At 38.4% G+C, this 27575-nt stretch overlaps 2 protein-coding genes across 36 annotated transcripts in view; one reads left to right on the top strand and one right to left on the bottom strand.

Annotated features, from left to right (window-relative positions):
- LOC143753569 (tetraspanin-1-like) overlaps nt 1-27575 on the bottom strand; it is a 206383-nt gene that overhangs the window by 76581 nt on the left and 102227 nt on the right. The gene's annotated exons all lie outside the window — the stretch shown is intronic.
- nfixa (nuclear factor I/Xa) overlaps nt 1-27575 on the top strand; it is a 98554-nt gene that overhangs the window by 15616 nt on the left and 55363 nt on the right. The window lies entirely within an intron of this gene.

The following is a 27575-nucleotide window of genomic DNA, read 5'->3' as shown; positions in this document are numbered from 1 at the left end:
AAAAAAGTAACCTTTAAATATCTTTGCTGCATTGGATCAGTATCCTTTCTAGAACAGGCAAGAGCTTTTTAGCCTCATGGCTCGCCTCAGCAGCGCCTTGCATCGCCAATAGACCTTAAAACAATCAGCGGATGGCGGTCGGGTGCGGCTTTGAAAATCTGTCAAAAAACGTTGGACAAATGGACAAAAAACGTCGAGTTTTGTGATGCGGATGAAATAATAGCCCATCCGCGCATCTCTAATATGTATATAATACTGTTTGACAGCATAATTTGCTCAATAGGACATGTACAATATATTTTAACAGTGACTCAAATCTCTATAATGTTGGGTTAAATCGAGCAATTTCTATTTCACATTAACTGAGTCATTTCCTATTCCACTTTTTTACTGACTGTTAACTAAGCTTAATTTCTAAATTTTCTTTCTTTCTATGTTTTATCAGTGGTTTGCTCTTATTTAGTGGGTTCAGATGGGTGATTGGTACGCACTGCTTGAGTGATTTTAACCAAACTGACTTACATCAAACCAAACATCTTACATGTGCTGTCAGATTGTTTGTTTCACCGGGACTGAAGTGCTGCTTTTGCCAGGCCTCATTATTCACTCTTGATAGATACTGCAGCTTTTCTAAATGTAACCGTGCAATTTAACGATAATGACAAATCCTGTTTTCTTGCCCTGTCTACCTTTATTGACGTTCCCCCTTCAGTAAGGGTCTCTTTGGGACATGGCTCTGAGGGAGGAGGACATTGCGTCAAACAAGAACATCAACTGCTCTTTCCTCCAGTTTTCTTGCTCTGCCTGTCAGGGAAACCAATGAAACGGGAGGCTGTAACTGGGAGAAAGTGTATGGGTAATGCAGAAAACACTTTCAGAAAGCTGGAGAGAACAGGTTGGGACCGAGGCAGCAGCCCTGGGGAATACCGTTCGATCTCCGTCATAGGTCATTTCTATACGGAAAAAAAATATACTCTAGCTATAAAATGTCATACTCAATAAAACGCATGACTGTAAACACTTGTGCGCCCCAAGGGTGCTGTCTAGCGTTTCTAATGTTCACCCGAATGTGTTTTTGATTACGCTGAAGCAAATAAATTATCAGATGTAGTACTGATTAAGCCATCGCAAATTGGCAGTAGTACCATAACATCAAGAGACCGAACTTACAAAGAGCATCTGCATGAACATCAACATATTGAACATATGAACATATAACATATATCAACAGGTCTGCCTCTGTTCAGGTGTCTAGTTCCAATCAGAATACAGTGAAAATTGTTAATGGCTTCAGTTTCCTAAATCATTTTAAAAAGATGGTGTTCCTCCCTCGCAGCCCAGCATGACCCTGCTGCAGTTCTGCTGGCATAACTGTTTGGTGTGGTAACAATATGCAAAGTTACATTATATTTATGTTCCTGGCAGACACAGTCTTACCAAAACGCAAGAAAATACACGTCCTGTGTTTTAGCTGGCAGATAAAGTGCTCAAGTGCTACATGAAACCTCAGGTTCTAAAATGAACAAACATGTCAAACTGGTGTATAAGTCATTACACTTAAAAATGAAGGTTCATTACACTTAAAAATAAAGGTTCTTTATTGGCATCAATGGTTTCATGAAGAACCTTTAACATCCATGAAACCTTTCAATTGCGAAAGTTCTTCATAAAAAGAAAAAATGGTTCTTTTAAGAACTGTTGCATGAAAGGCCTACTTCTAAAATTAAATTGTCAAAAATTGTCCTTTAGTGAAAAAAAAACAAAAAACTTTCGGAAACTTAATTTTGTACGGAGTCTATGCAGAGCATACGGTACAGATTAGATCTACTCTTGCATGGATACCAGGATTACTCATCTGCTTTCTCTCAGAGTAACTCTGTCTGTTTTTTAATCTTTGTTCTTACATCTCCATCATCCGTCTCTTATTAACCGTCAGCTGTAGTCCTCGTGGAGACCAGCACACATACAGTATATGCCCACGCAACACCAAACACACTTTGCTCATTATTTTACTCATAATCACTTCACTTAGCAGCACAAGTGTAACAATGCTGTCTTTCACAGCGGTGACCGCACTCTTGAATATGTCTTTTCTCTTGTTGCTCATTTAAAGAGCACCAACGTTCTGGCTCAGTGCTGTTGTAATTCACTAAAGTTGTGTCTTTTATTGGCCAGAAATAACCAAGTTCCTTTGAAAGGTCATGGTCATATTGAGGCCAGCACAAGCATATGGTTTTCCTGCTTTAATGCTAGATCGACCTTTTTTCTTTACTGTTCATAATTTAACTTTAGGGTGAAAGACCTCAAGGTGAGTGAACATGCATGCCTTGAGACCAGGGTATAAAAAATAGTTTGACTGGCTCTCGCACATAGAATGAATAAAGACACTAAGACACTGTTTTGCTTCCCTTGCTTTGCTTTGCTTTTGTTTTGTTTTGAAAATCTTCCATTGCCTTTTTGAGAATGTGCCATTCAAAACCTGATTGTCTTCAGACCAGGGTCAGATATGGACCAAGATACACTTTTATACAGTTTATTTATTTATTTATTTTTGTTTTGTTTTATTCCTTTTAATTTAAAAGGAAATTTATTTATTCATTTTGTTTTTTGTTTTATTTCATTTGTTTATTTTTTATAATTATTATTTTATTGTTTTATTTTATTGTTTTATTTTATTTTATTCTTATTTAATTCATTATCCCTTCTAATTTTTTTATTCCTGCTTTTTTTTAACTTAGTTTCCTTTTTATTAATTTAATTTAATATTTTATTTTATTTCCGGTTCCTTTTTATTAATTTAATTTAATATTTTATTTCTCATTCCTTTTTATTCCAGCGAAATTCTTTTTAATTTAATTGTTTTATTTTATTGCTTTTATTTGTTGTTTTTGTTTGATTTAATTCATTGATTTTATTCTATTCTATTCTATTCTTCCGAGGTAGCAGGCTGCTCCTCAGTAATATTTGTATCACAGTGTGAGCCTTTAGGACGGCAACTAACCATGAAATGAGAAAGAAAAGTCCAAGAGCTACAAAAGGGTTTTGTAAAGGGCTTTCAGATGACGGCGTGTGTGAGTGTGTTTGACGAGCCCGTGGCTCTCTATGTAGCTGATAAATGGAGGGTTTAGAGCAAGTGTTTATAGTAGCACAGTAGCTGAAGAGGCCTGCTGTACCGATGGGCCTAAGACACTCAAGGTCGATTATTTCTGTCCTACAGTCTGCGTGTGTGTGTGTGCGCGTTTATGTGCCTCCTGAATACACCCGTCTCAGACAGTCAGTTGGCATCTATGACCTCAGCTCTGCCAGTCTAGTTATATTTTGAGTAGAAGTCTGTGCTGTGTATTATATTGGATATGCAGATTTTAATAAAGTGGGTTCAGCTGTTTTTGTTTTCAACATGGCATCTAAAAAAACTTGCATGGACGCAAATTCTTTGCTCCGTTGTCGTGGCTGTCGGTTGCTCCCCATATTGTTGTTTGCCCTTTGGAATGGATCATGTGGAGCAGCGGCGAACTGGTGCTGGCTGGGGAAAAACTGACAACAAACCTTAACATTACAATATTTTATCCTTAGAGAGAAAAAGAGTAAGAAAGTTGAATACGTTTCGCTTGACAGCAGATGGTTTTTGTACTTGTTTTGTAAGGAACTATGCAGCATAACACTCTATGCACAGATCTTCCCAAAGTCGTGCAGAATTTTGCATTACTTTGCTATGAACGCTGAACTGCGATACCCATGAGTGCTGTGATCTTGGGAAAAATAGAGCAATTAGTCTTTTCTGTCGTTTATGCAAACATTCCACTGTAGTGACTGTTGAATGTACACAAGCCCCGGGGCTCTTGCCATTTGGGAAGGTATATAAGGTCTTAAAGCGGTATAGCTGCATTTATGAATCGATTACAATCTGTCAATGCATTGACAGACAAAAAATATTATTTTGCACTATTTGCACGCTTGTTTTATTTTTCACAGATCTAGTGAGCTCCCTGCAGCTTCCTTCAAATGGAATCTCATAAGTGAGTGATTTGAGATACTCTACATAGGCAGCAATTCAACGCTTCATAAAAAATCACTCTTTGTGCAAATTTGTGTTTCCAGTAGCTTTCTTCCCTGTTAAAAAAATCACACTCTGAAAAGTTATTTTCTGCTCACCATGGCTGCATTTAATTGATCAAAAAATTCACTAAAATCATTAATATTGTGAAATATTATTACAGTTTAAAATAACTGTTTGAATATTATTGTCAAATGTAATTTATTCCTGTGATCACAGCTGAATTTTCAGCCTCACATTCTAATATGATTATTTGATGCTCAAGAAACAAATTTTGTGCTGCTTTATATTTTTGTGGAAACCGTGTTACTTTTTCTTCCAAGTTCAAAATAACTTGAAATATCAATATTTTATAACATTATAAATGTCTTTACTGTGACTTTTGATCAATTTAATGCATCCTTGCTGAAAAAACAAAATCTGTCTCCAAAGTTATAAATGGCAAAAATCCAAACTTTAAAATTCCTGTCTACATTGGTTTTGTAGCAGAGCCTCTATCAACGCAGGCTTCCGTGCATGGATGCACGAATATTTTGTGAAAATGAAGACCCTTTTTATCATCTGCCATCAAAAATCTTAAAGTTCAGGAAAAACGTGAGTAAATGTAAAAGCGTTGCTAGCCTTGCCAAGCAATAACAACAGTGCAATAATTAGTGCATTCAGAACTTCATACAGTGGCTGCGTTAATGATGGATATATTACTGTCATCTTATCAACACAACTTTAGAGCGGGTGATGTGTGAGAAATGTGGCGCTGCAAGCATGTGTTGTTTGACCGAGGTGCATTCTGTAATCCAGCGTAATCTGGCTCAGGTCAATTAGCGATTAATTGATTGTGCATCTAATCTGAACGGACTATTATTTATGATGGTTATCATCGAAATTGCCCGTAATGGCAGATAATTATGGCCAGATGTGGTCAATCTGAGATTAGCTTTTAAAGTCAACACACATTACAGTAAACCATCGCAGATGTGTAATATCCACACACACCCTCCCCCTTAATCTAAGCATCATGTTTGTGGAATGCAAGAACATGCGCAACTTCAATCTCTCCTAACCTCAAATGAAAGACATTACCATTTCTACACACGCACACACACACACACACACACACACGCACGCACGCACGCACACACACACACACACACACACACACACACACACACACACACACACACACACACACACACACACACACACACACACACACACACACACGTGTTTGTTTCACTTATTCGTGAGGCCATTGTGACTTCCATTGATTTTTATATCAGGTTAATGATATTTTCTATGGCCCTACCACTAAACCTACCCATCACAGAAACATGTGCAAAACACTAGAATTAAATAAAAACACATTTTGGCCGATTTATAAGCCTTTAATCTAGTGAGGACCAGTGAAATGTCCTCCATAGTCGGCTGTCATAATATTTTACTATATAAGTGAGGACATTTGGCCCTCACAAGTATAGCTAAACCTGTACTCACTCACTCACTCACTCACTCACTCACTCACTCACTCACTCACTCACTCACTCACTCACTCACTCACTGAGCAGATCTAGGCAGGTGGTGCTGGGGAGGTGGAGGACTTGGAAAATAAGTTACATAGCGCGCAGCGATAGTGTATTCGTTTGATGCGACGAGGTGATATAGGGACATGTTAATGGATACGTTAAATCGTTTGGCTGGGAATATTACGTTTGGTGAACCAATCCGAACGCAAACAGAGTTTAATGGCTGAACTATTAATTTCTCTGAAATTATTTTGCACTAATTATTGCACTGTTGTTATTGCTTGGCAAGGCTAGCAACGCTTTTACATTTACTCACGTTTTTCCTGAACTTTAAGATTTTTGATGGCAGATGATAAAAAGGGTCTTCATTTTCACAAAATATTTAATAAATCAATCTAATATGCTGTTTTGGTTATCAGGATTCTTTGATGAATAGGCAGAGTCCAAGAATCACTTTTGGTTCCGCATCGAATCTTTCAGTGAACAGTTCTTAAAAGAGCTGTTTTTGCTTAGTGTTAAGAACATTTTAATAATCTAAAAAAAACTTTTTTTCCCACTCAAAATATTCTTTTGTGCAATGGAAAGGTTCCATGGATGTTAAATATGCTTCATGGAACCATTAATGCCAGTGAAGAAACTTTATTTTTCAGAGGTGTAGAAAGTTCAATAAGGGTGAAAACCCCCCCTAGACTAGAATTGAATGAGAGACCAGAATATCTTAGTGATTTCCAGGTGTACTATTTAACTCGAGCCAGTTAGTAACCACCTAGTGTCCACCCAGAACACATTAGCATCAGGTTAGCAAGTTTTGCATGGGCAAAATGTTTAAACTCCATTTTAATTTGCACAATATCCCATTGCATGCCGCTACACCTTGTGTTTTTGTCTTGCCAATAAGGTACACTAAAGTTAAACCCTTTGATAGTCTTGAAGGAGCCTTCATTGCTGCTGATCTTAGATTAGTTAGGTGATGTATTTGATCATGGGTTTAGGTTTTAAGGCTGGTCACAGATCAGCATCAGTATCACCGTCTGATTCACTGTAGATTTAGGGAGTAATGTGGTGAAAAGGGAGCATTGGTGGTTTCTAAACTATTGGAGAGAGTGATGGTGGTTTTTAAACGAGTTCAGGGAGGGACGGTGGTTTTTAAAGGCATGGAGGAGGTGATGTTTATTGACTCAAGAACCGCTGCAGCCATAGAGTGTTATTTGGAAGAATGGATGGCAGGGATCCAGGGATTGAGGGGGCTGGAGCGGGACGCGGCACATTCGTATGTGCATATGTGTGTTTTAACACATAACACTAATCATGCTATGTTTCTTAAACAGTAACGAGACCTGGGTTAATGTTAAAAAAGAGCAAAGTAGAGAAAAACAGTCTCCCATAATCCCCCTGTGTTAAACAGATGTTTATTTTGTTGTAGGGTGTTATAAATGGGTGCCGGAGAATGGGTTTCCTTATTGGGAACATTTACATGGTTTAACTGTTTCTCTCACACACTTAGTTAAAACATAATGAGCTGTCTATGTAACCAGTATTTTAAGGCATCATAATTTGCGCATCCAAAACTAAAACTGTTTCAAAAGGTAAGATAATGTATCTTCTTTTGGTGAAATTTTAAATATATATATATATATATATTTTTTTTATTGGCATCTGTGGTTTCATGAAGAACCTTTAACATTCATATTATTTCCATTCCACAAAATGTTCTTTATTGTAAAAAAGGTTCTTAGATCATTTAATTCTTCACATAAAAATGTCTCTTTTAAGACCTATTCACTGAAAGATTTTTTGGGGAACCCGAAATGGTTATTCTATGGCATTGCGACGAAAACCCCCTTAAGGAACCATCCAAAATGGTGGACGTAATGACAAGAATGTTGATTTAGAAACATGTTTGCAATTTATTCATTCAATACAGAAAAGTATTGACTTAGTATTTTACACAATATGTGTGTGTTCTGTACATTTTCATGCATATTATAACATGATAGAGTGTTGCACCATTAGCTTAGCAAAATGCTAATGCCAAACTCTGTTGAAATCATTTGTGTGTCACATTCGAGAGTTCCTGCTTATGTAGAGCTTTCCAGATCAGTGAGTTATGAGGTTCCACTTCAGTTTAGTCCCTATGTAGACACAAGGCAGATCACTAAGTTTTGGAACTGTTTTTTCTCCTCAGTGCATGTATTCATAAATCTCATTCACTGTGAAGTTCTCAGACATACTGAGATGTGTGCAGACACCACTTGGCAACCAAGTCAAATTTCTGTCAAAGTGTTTTAAATACATGCCAAATTCTGCAGACACAGAATACAATTGCAGTTGATTTCCATAATTTGCCAAATAATGCACAGCTGTTTATTTTCTTCTCTCTTTTTACCTTTGTGAAAAAGTATAGAATTCATGATTATTCAAAGCACAATATCATCACATAAGGCTTTGCAAACAACTTGAACCAGATTTGTTGGTAAACTACTACACGTTGTGCCAATTAAAATTATGAATTTCTGTTTATGCAAGTGAGCTAATCAGAGCGCATCTGTAAACAGATGACGGCTGTCAGTGTTATTATTCCCCATCTAAACAAAAGAGCAGTTGATGAAAGTCAAAGGATTTACAGCTGAGCTACAATTCTTTCAAATGCAATGGGCAGTGCAATTCAAAGCCTAGCATATAGGATCTTAAAGGTGCAGTGTGTAATGAGAATGACATAACAGCGGTTTTTATGTCCCTTTAGTTACTAAAGGGTTACTGTTTAGTTACTGTTGGTACTGTATGTCCGACAAGCTACGCCGCTCTCATGCCCCACCATGTTCTCACACAGTGAAAAATACATCGCGGAGCAGAGAGGACACTGACAACGTGCTGACAGACAGGACAGACCAGGTTACACTCCGTTTTTCAAGTTCAAATCCTCCAATGTTAATCTACTAACTCTCCTGACTTGTTTGTCGGACAAAAATGGCGGACTCGGCGGATGGCGGATTATGATTGGTCAGAACAGCTGCCAATCAAAGTTTTTTGATTTTGACTTTTTCCCTCAGAATTGTGAGTTTATATCTCTAAATTCTGACCTTATAACACGCGATTGCGACTTTATATCACACAATCCTGACTTTATAACTCGCAATTGCGACTTTTTATCATGCATGTCTGAGATAAAAAATTGTGACATGTAAACTCGCTATTGTGAGAAAAAAAGTCGCAATTACCTTTTTTTTATGTAACAAGCTTCCATATTTTTCGCTATTAAAACAATAGTGAAAAATTCTTCTGCTGAAGAAGTAGGCGGGCACTGCTGGGTCATAAGTTGGGGGCGGGACTACCTGTTTGGGTGACCAATAGCAGGTACAGGGAGTGTACATGAAACAGCCATTATTGGTGCATTTCGGTTTGGTGTTGCTAGTGTTTCATGCATTACACACTTCTAAGCAATTTTATTGGAATATCTGTCACTGCAGCCATCAAATGCTTATCCAGTGTCTTTTTATGCACTAAAATAGCCTCAGTGAATCCGGTCCGCAGCTGTGGTGTGGCTCGGGCCGTGTGGCACGGTGCCAGCTTCCAGCCTCACTCCCGTGATATGTGTGTTTAGACTGGCTTTCACTGAGATGGTAAAATCCAGACCTTAACCTGAAGGCAGAGCACAGTCAGTCCTCTGAGTTATGCCAGCCTTTCAATGCCGCCCACCACAGGAAAGAGAGAGGGGCAGTATTTAAAGGCTTGCTCGAAATGTTTTGGCAGGGAGGTAATCGTGATCTTGGCATTGAATGCAGGCTCGGTCTAAGGAACTGGGTCATGTTCGGGTTAGCAGTTTTTGCAGCGTCTGCTCGACGCACTCTCAGAGAATTACTAAATGAGCTCAATATCTGGCAGTGCTTGACATTGCTTATCGTTACTCTTTGAGTCGGCCGTCAAGGAGCAGAGTTTTATGTGCATTTTATAATTCGCTGAGGAGCTTGTGATGATGTCATCAGCTCATTACAGTTGGCGTCGGATCAGTTGATTTGTGAGCGTTTCGTAATAGAAAGAGGTCATTGGTGGAGGGATGTTCTGGGATCAGTAAAAGATGTTAGAGTAATTCTGCATCCGGCATCAGATGGTGAACCCAAGCATTAGCGTGGGCACGGTGCTAGTTTACCTGTACCATAAAGAGCTTTTGGAGGCCACCTTTTTACTTCAATTATGTTAACATGTTGTCCTTATCTCCTCCATTGGAAGCAGTCGTAACTCTCTGTGTACAGACTCTATGGCAGGGACGCTCAAATTACACAGCTCGGGGGTCACTTTTAGAAACTGCACAGGGAATTTAAATGACCTGATAATTCACTTGGGTTTAGAATATGCAGTAACCAACAATTGAGACTGTGACCGGATGCTTTTTCAGTGGCCTTGTTTTCGGAAGTATCTTTCTCCTTAGGGATTTAAAAAGATCAAGTCCTTAGGCCATAAACCAAACCAATGAACTTAATCGTGATGAAGTATAAGAAAGAAAGAAAAACAGAAAGAAGTCAGAGTGTAACTGAATGGTGCAATAATATAAACCTATTGACTAAAGGTCATTCCTTATAAATAAAACACTTGGATTTTTTTTTCAACAAGTTCATTGCAAAATATTAAAAAATATACAAATGAGCAGGGTGAAAGTGTAGAGAGTCATTCTCGATGCGTAATGGGAGTGGGCGGTTGCTCGCTGCTGAGGTTTTTAGTTGAATTTTCCCATTTGCATTGTAACGGATACTTCTTTGAATGATGGACTATGAGTAGGCTACTGATGTTTTTCACTGGGATTTGGCTATTAAATATGTGTAAGCTGCAAGTAAGTGTGAATTCAACATTTCTAGAAAATTCGTACGTATATTATCGCTTATATCTGGGGTCATTGTTGGTCTTTCTTTTAAAGTTTTAATGTTAGTATTAGTAATCAATGGAAAAAGGGATTGAATTTGTACTTATTGTACTTGGTTCCATGAAGAACCTTTAACATCCACAAAAACTTTTCATTGCACAAAAGTTGCTTAAAGGTTCCTTAAGGGTTTTTCATAGAAGAAGCATTTTTGGTTCCCCAAAGAACCTTTAAGTGAACAGTTCCTTAAAAAAATAAATTTTTCTTACTGTGACAAAATTTTTAATAATCTCTCTATATATATATACACTCACCTAAAGGATTATTAGGAACACCTGTTCAATTTCTCATTGATGCAATTATCTAATCAACCAATCACATGGCAGTTGCTTCAATGCATTTAGGGGTGTGGTCCTGGTCAAGACAATCTCCTGAACTCCAAACTGAATGTCAGAATGGGAAAAAAAGGTGATTTAAGCAATTTTGAGCGTGGCATGGTTGTTGGTGCCAGACGGGCCGGTCTGAGTATTTCACAATCTGCTTAGTTAGTGGGATTTTCACGCACAACCATTTCTAGGGTTTACAAAGAATGGTGTGAAAAGGGAAAACCATCCAGTATGCGGCAGTCCTGTGGGCGAAAATGCCTTGTTGAGGCTAGAGGTCAGAGGAGAATGGGCCGACTGATTCAAGCTGATAGAAGAGCAACTTTGACTGAAATAACCACTCGTTACATCCGAGGTATGCAGCAAAGCATTTGTGAAGCCACAACATGCACAACCTTGAGGCGGATGGGCTACAACAGCAGAAGACCCCACCAGGTACCACTCATCTCCACTACAAATAGGAATTAGAGGCTACAATTTGCAAGAGCTCACCAAAATTGGACAGTTGAAGAGTCTCGATTTCTGTTGAGACATTCGGTAGAGTCAGAATTTTGCGTAAACAGAATGAGAACATGGATCCATCATGCCTTGTTACCACTGTGCAGGCTGGTGGCGCTGGTGTAATGGTGTGGGGGATGTTTTCTTGGCACACTTTAGGCCCCTTAGTGCCAATTGGGAATCGTTTAAATGCCACGGCCTCCCTGAGCATTGTTTCTGACCATGTCCATCCCTTTATGGCCACCATGTACCCATCCTCTGATGGCTACTTCCAGCAGGATAATACACCATGTCACAAAGCCTGAATCATTTCAAATTGGTTTCTTGAACATGACAATGAGTTCACTGCACTTAAATGGCCCCCACAGTCACCAGATCTCAACCCAATAGAGCATCTTTGGGATGTGGTGGAACGGGAGCTTTGTACCCTGGATGTGCATCCCACAAATCTCCATCAACTGCAAGATGCTATACTATCAATATGGGCCAACATTTCTAAAGAATGCTTTCAGCACCTTGTTGAATCAATGCCACGTAGAATTAAGGCAGTTTTGAAGACGAAAGGGGGTCAAACACAATATTAGTATGGTGTTCCTAATAATCCTTTAGGTGAGTGTGTGTATATATATATATAATGATTTCCATTACACGAGAGTAGATGTTAAAACTTCATGCTGATTTGTACTCGGCTTTCGCCAAGATAAGCACCAACTAAGACGTAGCTTTACAGTAACCTATGCTTCTCCATCCATTTACGCTTCTTTCCATCTGGTGACGTGAATCTCCTTCTGTCTGGTGTTAATAGTGTATTTGCGCGTCAGCACACACAACGGCTACAACCACAGTGCGGTCCCCCCATAACAACCCTCTGGATTGAGCGGAGTAGGGAACATCTCTAGGGTCTTCAAGTGGGCACCTTCCGTCCTCAGTGTCTCGTCGACTAGCCCACGACACCTCAAGAGGGCTCGACAGTGACTCTGGCGTCCCAGAGTCACCCCCCTCCGTCCCCCACTCAACTCAGCCCAGCTTACTGACCTCTACTTCCCTCTTGCTGCTGAGACCTAACCACAATCTCTCCGCAACCCAACCATACGCGCCAACCCGTTTGACTAAGGCTGTCGAGCCCCACTGGTGCGTTAATATGCAGTTTCAGTGGCAACGGTTCCGTATGGCATACCACCTACCGCAAAACACAATATCTGCCCAACCACCCGTCATTCACGCAATATACACAGGAACGTAATGACTGTAAATACTATACAACCTCTACAAATAAACCAACAGTGCTGCTGAGACCTAACCACAATCTCACAATCTCTCCGCAACCCAACCATACGCGCCAACCCGTTTGACTAAGGCTGTCGAGCCCCACTGGTGCGTTAATATGCAGTTTCAGTGGCAACGGTTCCGTATGGCATACCACCTACCGCAAATCACAATATCTGCCCAACCACCCGTCATTCACGCAATATACAGAGGAACGTAATGACTGTAAATACTATACAACCTCTACAAATAAACCAACAGTGCTGCTGAGACCTAACCACAATCTCACAATCTCTCCGCAACCCAACCATACGCGCCAACCCGTTTGACTAAGGCTGTCGAGCCCCACTGGTGCGTTAATATGCAGTTTCAGTGGCAACGGTTCCGTATGGCATACCACCTACCGCAAATCACAAAATCTGCCCAACCACCCGTCATTCACGCAATATACAGAGGAACGTAATGACTGTAAATACTATACAGCCTCTACAAATAAACCAACAGTGCTGCTGAGACCTAACCACAATCTCACAATCTCTCCGCAACCCAATCATACGCGCCAACCCGTTTGACTAAGGCTGTCGAGCCCCACTGGTGCGTTAATATGCAGTTTCAGTGGCAACGGTTCCGTATGGCATACCACCTACCGCAAAACACAATATCTGCCCAACTTCCCGTCATTCACGCAATATACACAGGAACGTAATGACTGTAAATACTATACAACCTATACAAATAAACCAACACCCTTCAAGTTTTCAAGAATTCTACGAAACCGTAGCATGGCGGCCTGTACTCAGCCAGCTAGAATCTTTCCGTCTCAACCACAGCCAGTTGCTGCTCCTTTCTGCTGCTTCAGATAAATTCTTTACTGTGCGACGCAACTCTTGACCACTGAATCCGACGTCTCTGAGGAACCGGGTTGTAGAGTGTGCCACAAAACCTCGACAACCCACTTCCACTGGATACACCTGGACTCTCCAACCTCGCTGTTCTGCTTCAGTGGCCAGATGAGCATACCGCAGTTTCTTCCTCTCATATGCCTCATCTACCGCATCCTCCCATGGCACTGTTAACTCTATCAGTTGAACAATGCGTGCTGATCCAGACCACAAAACAACATCTGGTCGTAGGTTAGTGGTGGCAATCTCAGGTGGAAAAATAAGCCGTTGATCAAGATCAGCCAGCATCTTCCAGTCCCTAGCAGCTTCCAGTTGTCCTGGGCGAGAATTGGTGTTAGCACCTTTTCTTGGTGGTTGCTCGCCTGGGCGGAGGAATATTGTCTTCTGCGTGTAATGTTTTGCTAGAACAGGCGGCAACTTATTGGTCATACTACGCTTGCCTTCCAATGCTAAAGCCAAACATCGCAATACTTGGTCATGGCGCCAAGTAAACCGACCTTGGCTAAGAGCCACCTTACATCCTGTCAAAATGTGCCTTAATGTGGCAGGTGATGAACACAAAGGACAAGAGGGATCCTCTCCTACCCAGAGGTTTAGGTTCTGCGGTGATGGGAGAACATCATATGTTGACCTAATAAGGAAACTGATCCTACTCTCTTCCATTGACCAAAGGTCTTGCCAGCCCATTTTTCGTTGTTCCACACTCTCCCATCTCATCCACTCTCCCTGCTTGGCCTTGGAAATGGCCTTTATACATCTCATCCTCTCCTCCTGCTTTCGCACCTCGTTGACTACCAGCTTCCTCCTTTGAGCTGGGCCTGCCTTGTGCCATTTAGGAGGAGCTAAACTGAGCCCAAAACCCCCTCTTCCATGCTGTACCTGTCCCAGGATATCCCCAATTTGAAGGTCAGCCTTTGCCTCTACTACAGATTTCTTTGCTGACCACTTTCTACCAGTTTTTACCACAGGGGCTGCCTCCCTTACACATTTGTCGCGTGACTCTGCTAAAGAGTCTAAAGATACTAAAGAGTCTTTTTCCACTTTAAAGAACCTTTTGTGCAATGGAAAGTTTCCAGACATATATTAGAGGTTCAACCACAGATACTAATAAAGAACCTTACATTTTAAGATTGTATAGTAGAAAAAGATTCACCAGATTGTAAAAATGTTCACTTTTAAAGGTACAGTAAGCGATTTCTGAGAATCATCTTGTCTTGCCTGATAGTAACCCTTCATTTTCCAGTGAAACTCCTCTGAGCTTTACTCTTTTGTAATGTCAGCCATCTCTCTATAGTCTTTCTTGAAATCTCCCTCTTTCTCATTGTCTCCCTCATCATGAGTGGACACGCCCCCTACTGCTTATTGGCTACAAGTTTCTTGTGGTGCTTGGTCCAATCCACTTTCAACAGCGTTTTTCAGAAATCGCTTACTGCACCTTTAAGTACCGTTCACTGAAGGGTTCTTTGGGGAACACAAAAAAGCTGTTCTGTGGTAACGCTGCAAAACTCCCCATTTGCAACATTTATTTTTAAGAGTGTAAGTCAGTTTTTAATAGATGCTTTACATTTTCAGAACAGTGTCATCAAAGTGATTTTAAGCATGTAAATATTTTGTATACTTAATATTTGGAAAAACAAATAGACTATAATTGATGTGTACTTTGCAAAACCTTCACCCCGTCTGCAATGCAAACAAATGGCACAACATGCAATCAGCCAGGACGTTGCAATAGATTGCTGGTCTATTTATTGTACTTTGTATTATTTTGCATGATACAATTCAGACTGTGACTGCTCAGAATGCAACTACAACATAATTTGTTTTTACAGAATGCTGTAGATTCAGTAGCAGTAATACAATGTTCACTTCCCATCAGCAGAAATAAATCATTCTGTGCCTGTTTTTTTTTTTTAGATCTTGATTTCCAGACCTAATTGCACTAACTGGCTAGTGTGAGTGTTTTCTTTCATTGTATCTGAGAGGTAAGGCTTTGGGTAGAAGCATTGATATGCACATATTGGATTTCTTAAGGGGATGCAAAGGAATGTTAACCATATTATCCCACTTAGAGGCTCTTCAGGTTGCCAAGTCCTGTCTTGGGATCTCAGAAACCTTGTGCATTGTGCTTGCCTTCCCTCACTGGTCTTCTCTGTGGTCGCAGTCCTTTGGAATGCATCTGAATTGTACGGTTGCCAGATATTATCGGTTTGATCAATGTCTCATGCTCCTAAAATGCACCTTGCAGGGTTTAGGTATTTTGTTCATCTTATCTTAGCAAGTCAGGAACTCAGAAACACTACACTGTGTGCTTCATACAGCCTGTTAAGGGGCCGGGACAGGGCGTCGTGTAATTTTTACTCCCAAATTCTGTTCTTTGGCATGCGTCCATTGCCACACCCCATCAGCATTTAAAGAAGTTGTTGTACAGTTGTCGAGTTTTAGCTCTGGAACTCGAAGTGCTGTGAATGTACTGGGTAAAATCCCACAAAGGGCTCAACGGAAGAAACCGGATCAGACCCTTGGGTACTGTGGCGCAGAACTTCTCTGTTCTCCGACTGGACAAATTGTGCATTGAGCGTCTTGAGCAAGCCCTTAATGCAAAAGCCCACCTAAAAATGAAAATTCTTTCATCATTTACTAAGCCCTAATGTTTTTAAAAACTATATGATAAAAAAAAAAGTATATAAACTCTAAAAAGTAATTCAGGGGACCTGTTACCACAATGAATTTTTGCAATTTGAATTTAATTTAATAAAAAAAAAATCTAATTTATTGTTTTAATTCAATCTTTTAAGTTCCAAACATTATTTTGTAGAGTTATGTTAACATAATAACATTGTTCATTACATCAATTTAATATAGTCTGTAATTTCAACTCAAATTTCTGCATTAATTGGCTTTTTTTTTATTAGGTTGTAGTAACTTCATGAAATTATCTTGATAACTTTGGATATTAAGTTATGTTAGCATGTGCTATGATAGCTGTTGATTTGAACTGAAATACATCAGATTAATTGGTTCCAGGGCTACGACAGAATTGTTAGAGTAATCGACTTAAAAATTTGTGTTTATGCTACAAATTATTAAGTTCCTCTAACTCTTGATGCAAACTGTTGCATACTTTTTTCTTTGGTTGAGCCAACACATTCTTTTTATTAATTTATATATATGTATACACAGAGACATTTTTTTTATATATAACACACATTTTACTTCTCTTTAGCATACAATGTATTCCACTGGAGATGTGGTTTGGATTGACCTAGAATTGTCATAAATTATGACTGTTCATTTTTCAGTGAACTGTTCCTTTGTTTTTTATAGAAGGGTTGTGTATTGGTTAACCAATGTTGAGTCAGTCTCACCAAGCTAGCATTTTCTCAATTTCACTTTTTCTCTTGTACTTCCACCCTTTTGATATTATATTAAAGAGATAGTCACCCCATATAATGAAAATTCATCATTTACTCCCCCTAAATTTGTTCCAAACCTTTACATTTATTTTATACCAAGCAAGATATTTTACAGGAAATATTGGAAATATTGTGGGGCACCATTGACCTAAAAAAAATGTTTTTTTTTTCTATGGAAGTAAATAATACTACTACTTTTGGTTAAAAACATTCTTCAAAATATATTTGTTTGTGTTCGGCAGAACAAACTAATTTATAAAGGTTTGGAGCAACTTGAGGGTGAGTAAATGATGACAGATTTTTCATTTTTGGGTGAACTGTCCCTTCAAGTTTAAAATCTTGCACATGCAGCTTTAAATTGCTGTTTGTGCGCATGCAATATCAACCTCCCAACCAGAAGTATGAAAAAATAATAAAGCTGCATAATTAGTCCCGAATCTGTTTGCAGAAGAGTGAACGGGCCAACTCTTTTTTAGTATATTTTTATGAGTGTACCTTCCCACAGGTGTCAGGGCCACGAGACCTGAGCAAACACGCAGGCCAGTGAAGCCAAATGGAGGTCAGGTTATAGCGTGCTCTGGATTTATATCTCTGTGCTCTGGAGAGAAACTCTGGTTCCAAAGACAAGATGGAGGAAGAGGCAGTGCTGTAAAATAACTCTCTGAAAGCCTTTTAAACCGTTTCAGTGTATTCTTAAAAACCTCATAGCATCCTCTTTACATTGTGTAAAACTAGTTACCTTAATTAGCGCTGCTGGTACTTACTCATCCTCATATTTGGAGTTTTTTCAAAACGCCTACTTATTAAAAATAAACGTTCCAAAGAGAGTTTTCACAGCGAAACCATTTTTGGTCGCTTAAAAGAACCTTTTCGTGAAAAGTAAAAAAAAAAAAAGAACATTTGAAAAATTGAAAGAACCTTTTGTGCATTTGAAAAGTTACATGAATGGGGCCATAGATGGCAATAAAGAAGCTTTATTTTTAAGAGTGAACATTTCCGTTCCTAAATCGTTTAATTTGTGGATGATAAAATGGATAAAACCCTCACACAGATTTAAAAAAATGGATGAACCCAAGCCATGTCTATGTACTAGAATATTGTTTTTTTTTTTTGGCTTGGGCCAGTAAACAACCATCTAGAATTCAACCAGACGACTGGCAACTTCCCACAATGCCCTAGTGTAGCCATTGGCAAGTTGTGCATGTGTTAGCACACTCACGTTTTCTTCAAAACATTTATTTATTTAGCCTTTTTGTAGCTTATGCTTTCCTTTTGTACTACATTTACTCACTGTCTCTGTTGCTGTAGGGTTCAAACTGAGAAAGCAGAGCATAGATGAGGTAGTAATATCTCTCGGTCTCTGGTTGTGTCTTTAGTGCTCTCTAAAGAGCTCCAGCTGTTTCAGATCTTATTCCCACTTACAAGTTTTATAAGCTCTAGCAAGATTTTTTTGAGTGGATGATGACGATGATGATGATGTGGTTGTCATGTGAAGAACTGCAATATATGCATTTCTTTTGTTCCTAAGCAGGCAGAGTGAAACTCAAGCAAAGAACTGTTATAAAACTGGAAGTTTTGAGAAAAAGGCTAAAACAGACGCAAATATAGTGGCAGTAAACACAAACAACTCTTCCTCTCTCTCCAGTCTCTCTCCCACTTATAAACACACACACACACACACACACACACACACACACACACACACACACACACACACACACACACACACACACACACACACACACACACACACACACACACACACACACACACACACACACACACATTCTTACCCCAGCTGCAGCACACACACACACACACACACACACACACACACACACACACACACACACACACACACACACAAGCGCACACACACACACACACACACACAAGCGCACACACACACACACACACACACACACACACACACACACACACACACACACACACACACACACACACACACACACACACACACACACACACACACACACACACACATTCTTACCCCAGCTGCAGCACACACACACATTCCCTAACCCTGGATTAAGCTTACTATAATGGGAAAGCCCTCAGTGCATGCAGTGTTACCCTCTCATTACCACTGCACCTGTCCCGAACTGACAGAACTAATGCTGGACGGCACTTAATGAGAGAAAGCGGCTGACGGATGAGACAAATACTGACACAGAGAGAGTTCACTGTCAGAAATGAAATAGAATCCATTTCTGAACTTGTAATGTCATGCAGCAATCAAAGTTTCAGTTTTATCGGTCGAAAGTTTAAGGTCTGTAAGATCAACAAGGCTGCAGTTATTTGACATATATAAAACTTTGACAAACAGTAATATTATGAAATATATCTGTTTTCTATTTGAATTTTAAAATGTTTTTCTGTGATGTGAAAGCTGAATTTTCAGCATCATTACTCCAGTCTTCAGTGTCACATGATCCTTCAGAAATCATTCTGATTATATTACAATTTTCCTAGATATACAAAATGTATCAGCCAGGACAACTTATCAGCCATTGTGAGATCATTATAATTCCAAAATCTACTGACCTTATCAATAAAAAAGTTTAGATTTTCTAGTAAATATTGTATTTATTCCATATCAACAATTTAGTGACTTATTGAGTTTTTAAATGGTATTATTTATATATTGATTATTAGATCTCTCTTTAGATATTGGCACAGTTTATTGGAAACCCCTTATATCTACCAACCACTAATTATTAATAATTCATTCTTAAGCGATTTAGTCAAAACTCTTTAACCTGTCTCTCTTTCCATCACATAGGCCTACTCGTATACACACTCCCACATCAGCTCTATTGTCTCTTTAACAAATGGTTTGATCACAGTCATTGTATCTCATTGTGCACATGTGTGAGCATGTCATTCTCATGCGGCTAGCGGCCATTCACTGTCACCTTTGCCATTATGTAATTACATCCAGTCATCACAGAGCGTGTGTGTGTGTGACCGGTGAGTTCATTTTGGGTTTTGTGTTTGTGTTGTCGATCTAGCTCTTGCACGGTCACTCGTTTTCTCTAGTCATCCAGAAAAGTTGTGGACTAGTCAGCGAGCCAATGTTTATCTTATGTAGATGTGCGGCCGTGCGGCTGGAGAGAGTGTCTGAGCAGCTGAGATGTGAAAATAAAATCTTATGGTGTGTTCCCTTTGTCCTTGGGAGTGTGAAAGTCCTAGTTCCCAGGAACGTTTAACTGGAACCCCTCAAGTCGGACCAGCACTGTTTTGTCAGCTACAGTATAAAACGGCAATTTAACAGCTGTTAAATTACAGTTTTATACTGTAGCTTACAAAACGGTATTTAGCTGTTAATTTCAAAAACAGTTACACACCGTATTTTAACAGTATGATGCTGTTTTTTTTACCAGCTACCGTTTTTTACAGGATTATTTTGACTGTGTGTATACATATATATATATATATATATATATATATATATATATATATATATATATATATACACACACACACTAACACACACACAACCAAGGATTGACATTAACTTTTTTGCTCACCAGCCACTGTGGCTAGTGGTTTTCCAAGCTTACTAGCTACTCAGAATTTTCACTGGCCACAATTTCGACATCATAATTTAGCAGAAGGTATATTAGGCTGCTGTCACTTTAAGACCTGACACACGGATCCATTATACTGTTACACATGCGTTTTTCTTTCTCAACTGTTTACTTAAAACATAACTAACTGTGTTTACATGAATACTGGCCAAGACCGGCATTTTGAAATTATTTTGTGCGTATTTTACTGTTTAAGTGCAATAAGCAGCGAAAAAGTATACTCAATTTAGTACTGAGAGGCGGCTTTATGTGTTTTCTTTTGGTGTGAGCATAAATCTGCTGGAATGAGTAAAATTATGCACAATACGCGCACATTGAAATTCCAGCTCTTTAACAGCAACAATATTCATCACGAGTGAAGGGAGGCGGGTTTATGTGTCACTCGCTGTCGGAGAGAGTGAGAAAGCGCAGAAAAAAAGAGGAGTTCTGAAAATGAGTATTGGAAGCATTTCAGATATTTTTGTATCGAAAATATATATATTTTTGAAAAAATTACATTGCACTTAGTAAATTATTTACTAATTGTAAGACTACAATTTAAAAATGTATATTATATAAACTTCAACCCGCCAAAGTGCTATAGGAGTGACTGCGTTACACACCACTACTGAAATACACCCGCATTTGGTGGGTTGGTGTATAGTGTGTATGTGGTACAACAACTGGTGCAAATCTGCTTATTTGCATGCCGTGACCACTTAATGACATTAGAGAACTGTGAACATTCATATTTAATTATTAAAGTATTCACAATCTCATGTAAATACTTTTAGTAAATAGTTTATGCTGACAAAAAAGGGATTTTGGTATCCTTGCTTTAAAATGGATGTGCATGAGAGAGAAAAGTGAGTGTGTGTGTGTGTGTGTGTGTACACTCGAGCTGTTGTGGGTAGTGCATGTTTGTCAGTTTGATCTTTGGAAAATGACTGTAAACACCCTTGAAAATTAAATTGCCCTGTAGCATGTGTTGATGAAGAAGTGCTCGAGGAGTGTGGTAGTGTAATAGTCACATAACCATACAGGCTGGTGAGGAAGGTTTTCATCCTCTGGGAATACAGTGAGGCATGAAGATATCTCATAGAAAGACGTGAGACAGAGGGCTAGATTGATAGAATAATTAAAAATTGAGCGATAGAAGTTTAGAAAATTTGTGTTAATGCACTGGGAAAAAAGACATATGACAAGACCAGTGTGTGTGGGGCAAGACAGAGACAGAGTTAAGGAGCAAGATGGAAAGAGAGATAGAGTGGCAGAGAGACAGGAGGGTGGTGGGTGCCTGATTAGCATAAAGGGTAGGGCACGATGCCCAGTTTGGGAGAAGGGTTGGCACCTCGCCTCACGGAGTGGCGGAGGTAAAAGAAAAGAATGAGAATAAAAGCGAGGGTGGAGGGTGCGTGTTGGAGAGCTCCGAACATCTCTAGTTTAAACCCGGCACTTGGCACTGGAGCTGCTGAAATATCAGCCATAATTACTCTGCAGTTATTTAAAGGTTGTGATAGATGCATATGCGGTAACTGAACTCATCATGACTAGGAAGTACCAGGATGATTCTAGGATTTCAGTTTTCTATCGTTTGCAAACCAGACAGCGATAAATGATAAAGCTCTTGCATGTAAATAAGAGTTTTTATATGTTCTGCTGTGGGCAACTGACTGTGATAGAGCGTTTTGTTTAATGTACTTGTGCGTCACATCGTCGCCCACAGACGATTCTCATTTACATTGATACAATTGGATTTCTGGTTGCATTTTATGTTGATTATTTACAGTCTTGCGTGAGAACATTTCTCTTTCCAAAGCCATGGTTCTCCACCACCACCATGCACGATACTTCATTTCATGAGCTTTACAGTTTTTAAATGTCTGTTAAGGTGAGAATTCAGAGTGAAATAAGACTGATGTAGCGTCTTCTGCTAGAATTAGAGATCAACTTATCCATGTCAGGAAACTGACACTAATTTTTTTTTTTACTGTGTACTAGGGCTGTCGCTGAAACATGCACCCATTTCTGTGATATCTGTCAGGAAGTAGCAACATTTATGTGTGATTTAAAAAAATATTGCTTACATCTTTCATTGCAGTCTTTTGGGGAGTTTTAATAATCGCCTATGGCACTTTCCATGAACAGGGAAACAATATGGCCTGAAACTCCATGTTTTCTTTTTAATGAAATTGTCAGTGAAAATATTGGTTGTTTGAAAAAAAATTAACAATTAAATTGAAAAAAAACACACGCACCAGGATTAGTATCAAAGCTGCAAATTTAGCCTAAATTATTTAGTTTCACTATAACGAATTAAAAAAAAAAACTCAACTGATGATGTCAAAGTGATGATATTGTTGTGTAATTTTAATAGTTAGATAGACTTATGAAAGTCAAGAGCTCTGTGATGGGACAGGCCAACATCAACACTTAGAGGTGGACAGCCTGCAAATATTTTTAACGCATTAGATGTGTACCTCTAATGGACAAATAAATCACTTTAAATAATAAATTTAACTCTTTAAATAAAAATTGTGGACACACTCTCCCTGTCCCTAAATGAAACCTCTTTGCATTTTAATATTGTAGAGTTTTTTAATACTGCATTTTAATATTGAATTTAATAAGAAGATCCACTTGGCTCAAAATGTCACCTGAGAACAAATCTATTTTTGAAGCTTGTGGTGTCCCAAATTTTCCTTCTTTTTTTACATTTTAATATTAAAAATATTATTTGATTTCTTTGAGTATATTTACATTTGAGGATGTCCACTATGGTGTTTGAGGATGTCCACTATGGTGCTCTCTCTCTCTCTCTCTCTCTCTCTCTCTCTCACACACACACTCACACTCACACACACACACACACAAACACACACCCGGGGAGAGTTCACTGCCCTCCGCTCACAGCAGGCTGTTGTCAATATTTCTTTCAGTCGAAGCGGTTGTATTTAGTCTCTGCGTAAGCGGCAATGCTGTGCTGTCACGCCGAGCTCGTCTCGGCATTTTTTCCAGTTTACACTTCATCAGTCTCCCGAGTCCCGGCTGATCTCACCGGCCGCCTGACACAGGCAGTCTCTGATCTACCGACACATTTAACAGGAGTCTCTAAATAGAAATCAGACTGTTATTCTTACAGCTTGGATTATTAATGTGCATGTAGCCGATCTAATTGACAGAATGACACCTGAATGGATCAAATGGTAAAATTTTATATCCAAATAGTTTCTAAATGAATTTATATTAAAAATAGTCTAATATGAAATTCATTTTGCGGCTTTGCAAGGAAATATTTGCAGAAAATTGTGTGTGTGTGTGTGTGTGTGTGACTAGTGCAGGTTACTTTTTAGACTGCCAACATTTTGTTTTGACATCCATTTGGGTGGTTCTGTCTTAGGAACCTCAAACGATGCCTGACATATATATATATATATAAAATTTAAAAGCGTCTCAATAGCTTTTTTGTAGCCTTGGCATTAAGAATATTATTTACTCGCGGAACTTAACTCACTTAAATTACTCCCATATTTTCAAACGTCTTGGAAACGTATCAGTTTATAAAAAAACTAACGAATTGCACACAAAGTAGCTACAGCTACACAGCTCTCCAAAAACACCTCTATTAGTGAACAGATCTAGTGAACAGATTTCTGTTTGTATAAGTAAAAAATATTTTCAGTTGCTATTTGATCCTCAGGTTACTGGCTTCGAAAAGTTAGGCTTCGAGCTGCTTGCTTTCTATTTGCATAGCCTTTTCTTATGTAGGCTTGATGAAGAAATATTTTAGTTAAAAAAAAATAGAATAAATATTTTAGTTGTTTTTTAATTTGTTAAAATATTTTAGTTTGTTTTTTAATTTGTTAAAATATGTTTGAATTGGATGTCCTTATAAATGGACACTTTAGTCATCCAACGTGGCATCATTTTAAAAGGTGTTTATTTACAAAATATTTATTGGTCTAATAGTAGCTAGGCTATGTCGAGATATTCTACTTTAAAATATATCGGTATAAAAAATAGATATTTATTTATTTAGGATATTTATTTTAACGGCGAGGATCTCTTAATTGCTATCCAACTTGGCAGCGCACTGAAAGGTAAATAAATATGCTTATGGAAATCGGTGTGTGGATAAGATCAATCTTATTTTGTATTTAGCTGTTCTAATGGGATAGGAAAGTACATATTGTTTAAAAAAATACAATTTTAATCAGTTATTTATTTGGCTGCTTGGATGCTCCCAATAGATAGGCTAGCCTACGATTTTCAGCTGGATTACAATTCACGGAAGTATTTTGTAGGCCTGTTTTCTTTGTTGCCTTATTCGATTTCGTTTTTTCCCCATTCTTGTACGTTAAAAATGACATTTTGGTGGTGTTTGCTATTTAAAAAAAAATATATATATATAGCCTACACGAATATAAAATTTCTGGGTTTGACCTTTTAGGGAAGTGCTATTTTCTCCTGCTCTTTTCTCTTACATACTCCCTAAACCCATGGTAATAAAAGTTTTATTATATTTTAAGGGGGAAATTATATAGCCTATATTTTTTAAAACTGCATTACCTATAATTCATGTCAGATCCCTCAGCTCTCGCGCATCAGCCGCGTGTGTCTTATTCTCCGCTCCATCCGCAGCCTTTTTTTCTGTCTCGCGCCAATATGATGGAGCTCGGACTCCCGCCAACGCGATTTTAAAAAAAAATGGGTTAGCGGTTTACAAGTACGTTGTGGTCATAGGCCTTTAAAGAAGGCAAATACAGTTGAAGAAATGGAAAAGAATAAAACACATTAATCTTAAAAGAACAGACTGACGACCAAAGGTATGATAGCCTATACTGTAAGACTCTATGTACAAGGAACCATTTTATGTCGTTATTGGCTTTTTCGTCCAGAATTGTATTCCATTCGGTGTTATGTTTGAAAATAAAAAGGTACTTTTGAATCATAAGTTCATAACTAAGCCTTTCTATGCAAGTCAGTGAGGTGGGCCAAACTTAGACCCTTACAAAAAAAATTTGTGTTATTGGAGCCATATGTTGGCTACACTAAAAGGTCAATCATACAAACTAAAACCTTTAAAAATGGTAATGGACATTTGATGAGCCCCCAGTTACAAAAAGCCCCAAACATCAGTCATTTGGACTGAAGTAGAAATTAGATTTAAACAAAATTCATAAATGTGCTAGGCACTTAACTTTGACAGGCTTTGTGTATACTTCATGTGTGGTGTAATATAGAGTAACAGGCAATTTCAGCACAGATTCTGTAAATAGTGTATGTGTGAGTGTGTGCTGGCAAGTTTTCTTTTCACAATCTCAGCCTTTTTCTCTCTTTCTCTAGATGTAGGCCTTGCTATACAGACAAAAACACACAAGCAGTACGCAGCAGAGCGAGACAGCCTTTCGTAGAAATCTTCCTTTTTTGTCTGCCTCTCTCTCAAACTTTTCTTTATCTTCCTCTAGCACTTTTTTTTTTCTTGGTTAAAACAAAGGGCGCTGTTTAGAGTGGAGAGTGTCATACAAAGATAAGATAGGCCGTGGTATAAGAGTTTGAATAAGGTCATTCGGGAATGAACGAATCCAGCTTGCTGGGGAACATGAGTTAACTCCGTTTTATATGCCGTTTATGGCTTGCGTACTAATTTAAACACATGATAACAACACAAAGTTCATGCTGTCAAGTTTGCTACATTCAAAATAATGCCAGATTTGATGCGATCATCCAACCAATAATTCAAGCAAGAACAATGAACTTGTTACTGACACCTTTTCTCCCTGTGTTTAATGCAAACACTTTTCAAACTCATTGTTTGGAGACATGGAAATTATTTCATGGAAATAAATTTGTCAGACACAAACAATACCTGTTGTCTGTCAAGCTAAATCAGATAAGTACTGCAACAACATGCAGAATGAATCCGGTTTTGCCTATAAAATGTATGCAAAACAAAATACCAAGACACCTTGTTCTGTACACAGTCAACTGATATGAATTTTGTATAACTTTTCTTTATTATGCAAGCAACGCTGCGTTTACTGAGGCTTCTTCACCCGGTGGTCTCGGGTAGGCCTAATGGTCGCCCTAAGGTGTCGCGTAGCCATGAAAGAGTAGCATATGTTGCATAAACTCATTCTAGGGATTAAACCAGATTAAATCACTTGATATGTGAATCTGCCCAAGCTAACATTTTCCCTGGCTCTGCCCATGGATCATAACGGATCATTGGGAACAGGGATTGACCAACCACTGAATTCCTTTAATATGTTGTATACTGTAGGCTATATAGTTTAATGCAGGATTTAATCACTGAATGTTTGGTGTGCTAGTGTTGTAGAGTTTCAGGCCGATTGATGCTGTGACCAATGCAGTGTTGTCGTTACGTCTGGTGTTCGTTGATCATGTGCATGTGTCGTGCAAACTTATATATTTGGTTTTCAGTGATGTAGTGAATATTGTTGTTGCAAATCCTGCTAATTTAAACATGGAAATTTGATCAATTTAGCTGTCTAACTTATAAGGATGTTGAAACGGACAGATTGATTTGCAGCAGTCTTGGACGCGTGGAATGGGTTGAAAATTATAAGTTATTTTAAAAAAATTTATAAAAAAATAAGTTAAAAGTATGTCATTGTTTTCCTGCAAAAGATGTTTATGGAATTATAAACAAACACGAGTTTCATTAAAGCTGCATAATTTCCAGCTATTATTGCAAATGAATTTATTATTATTATTATTAGTTTGGTAAAAATACATCATATTTAACAATAAATGAAGATATATTCTTGTTTGTCGGGCGATTATTTTGCATTTATATTATATTTGGTAAAGAATATGATGTGTATGTATGTGTGTATGTATATATATTTACATATACTTAAATAAAATAAGTTTTTTGGTGGTTGGACTCATAAAGCTAATTGTTGTAAGTTAATTGTTGAGTGCTGCTATGGTGTTGCTGTCTTGTAAGCAGAATATGTCAACACTTTGGATTATGTGTTAAGGAAATTGGGGATTTATTATTTTCTTTAAAGACAATAATATTAATTAAAAAAAAATCAAATTCTTTCAAATAGGAAATACCAGTGGTGATT

The sequence above is a fragment of the Siphateles boraxobius genome, unplaced genomic scaffold, assembly GCF_051911475.1.
Source record: "Siphateles boraxobius isolate OS27281-9 unplaced genomic scaffold, OSU_SipBor_1 29, whole genome shotgun sequence".
Taxonomy (NCBI): domain Eukaryota; kingdom Metazoa; phylum Chordata; class Actinopteri; order Cypriniformes; family Leuciscidae; genus Siphateles; species Siphateles boraxobius.
This window is presented reverse-complemented; position numbering and strand designations above follow the sequence as displayed.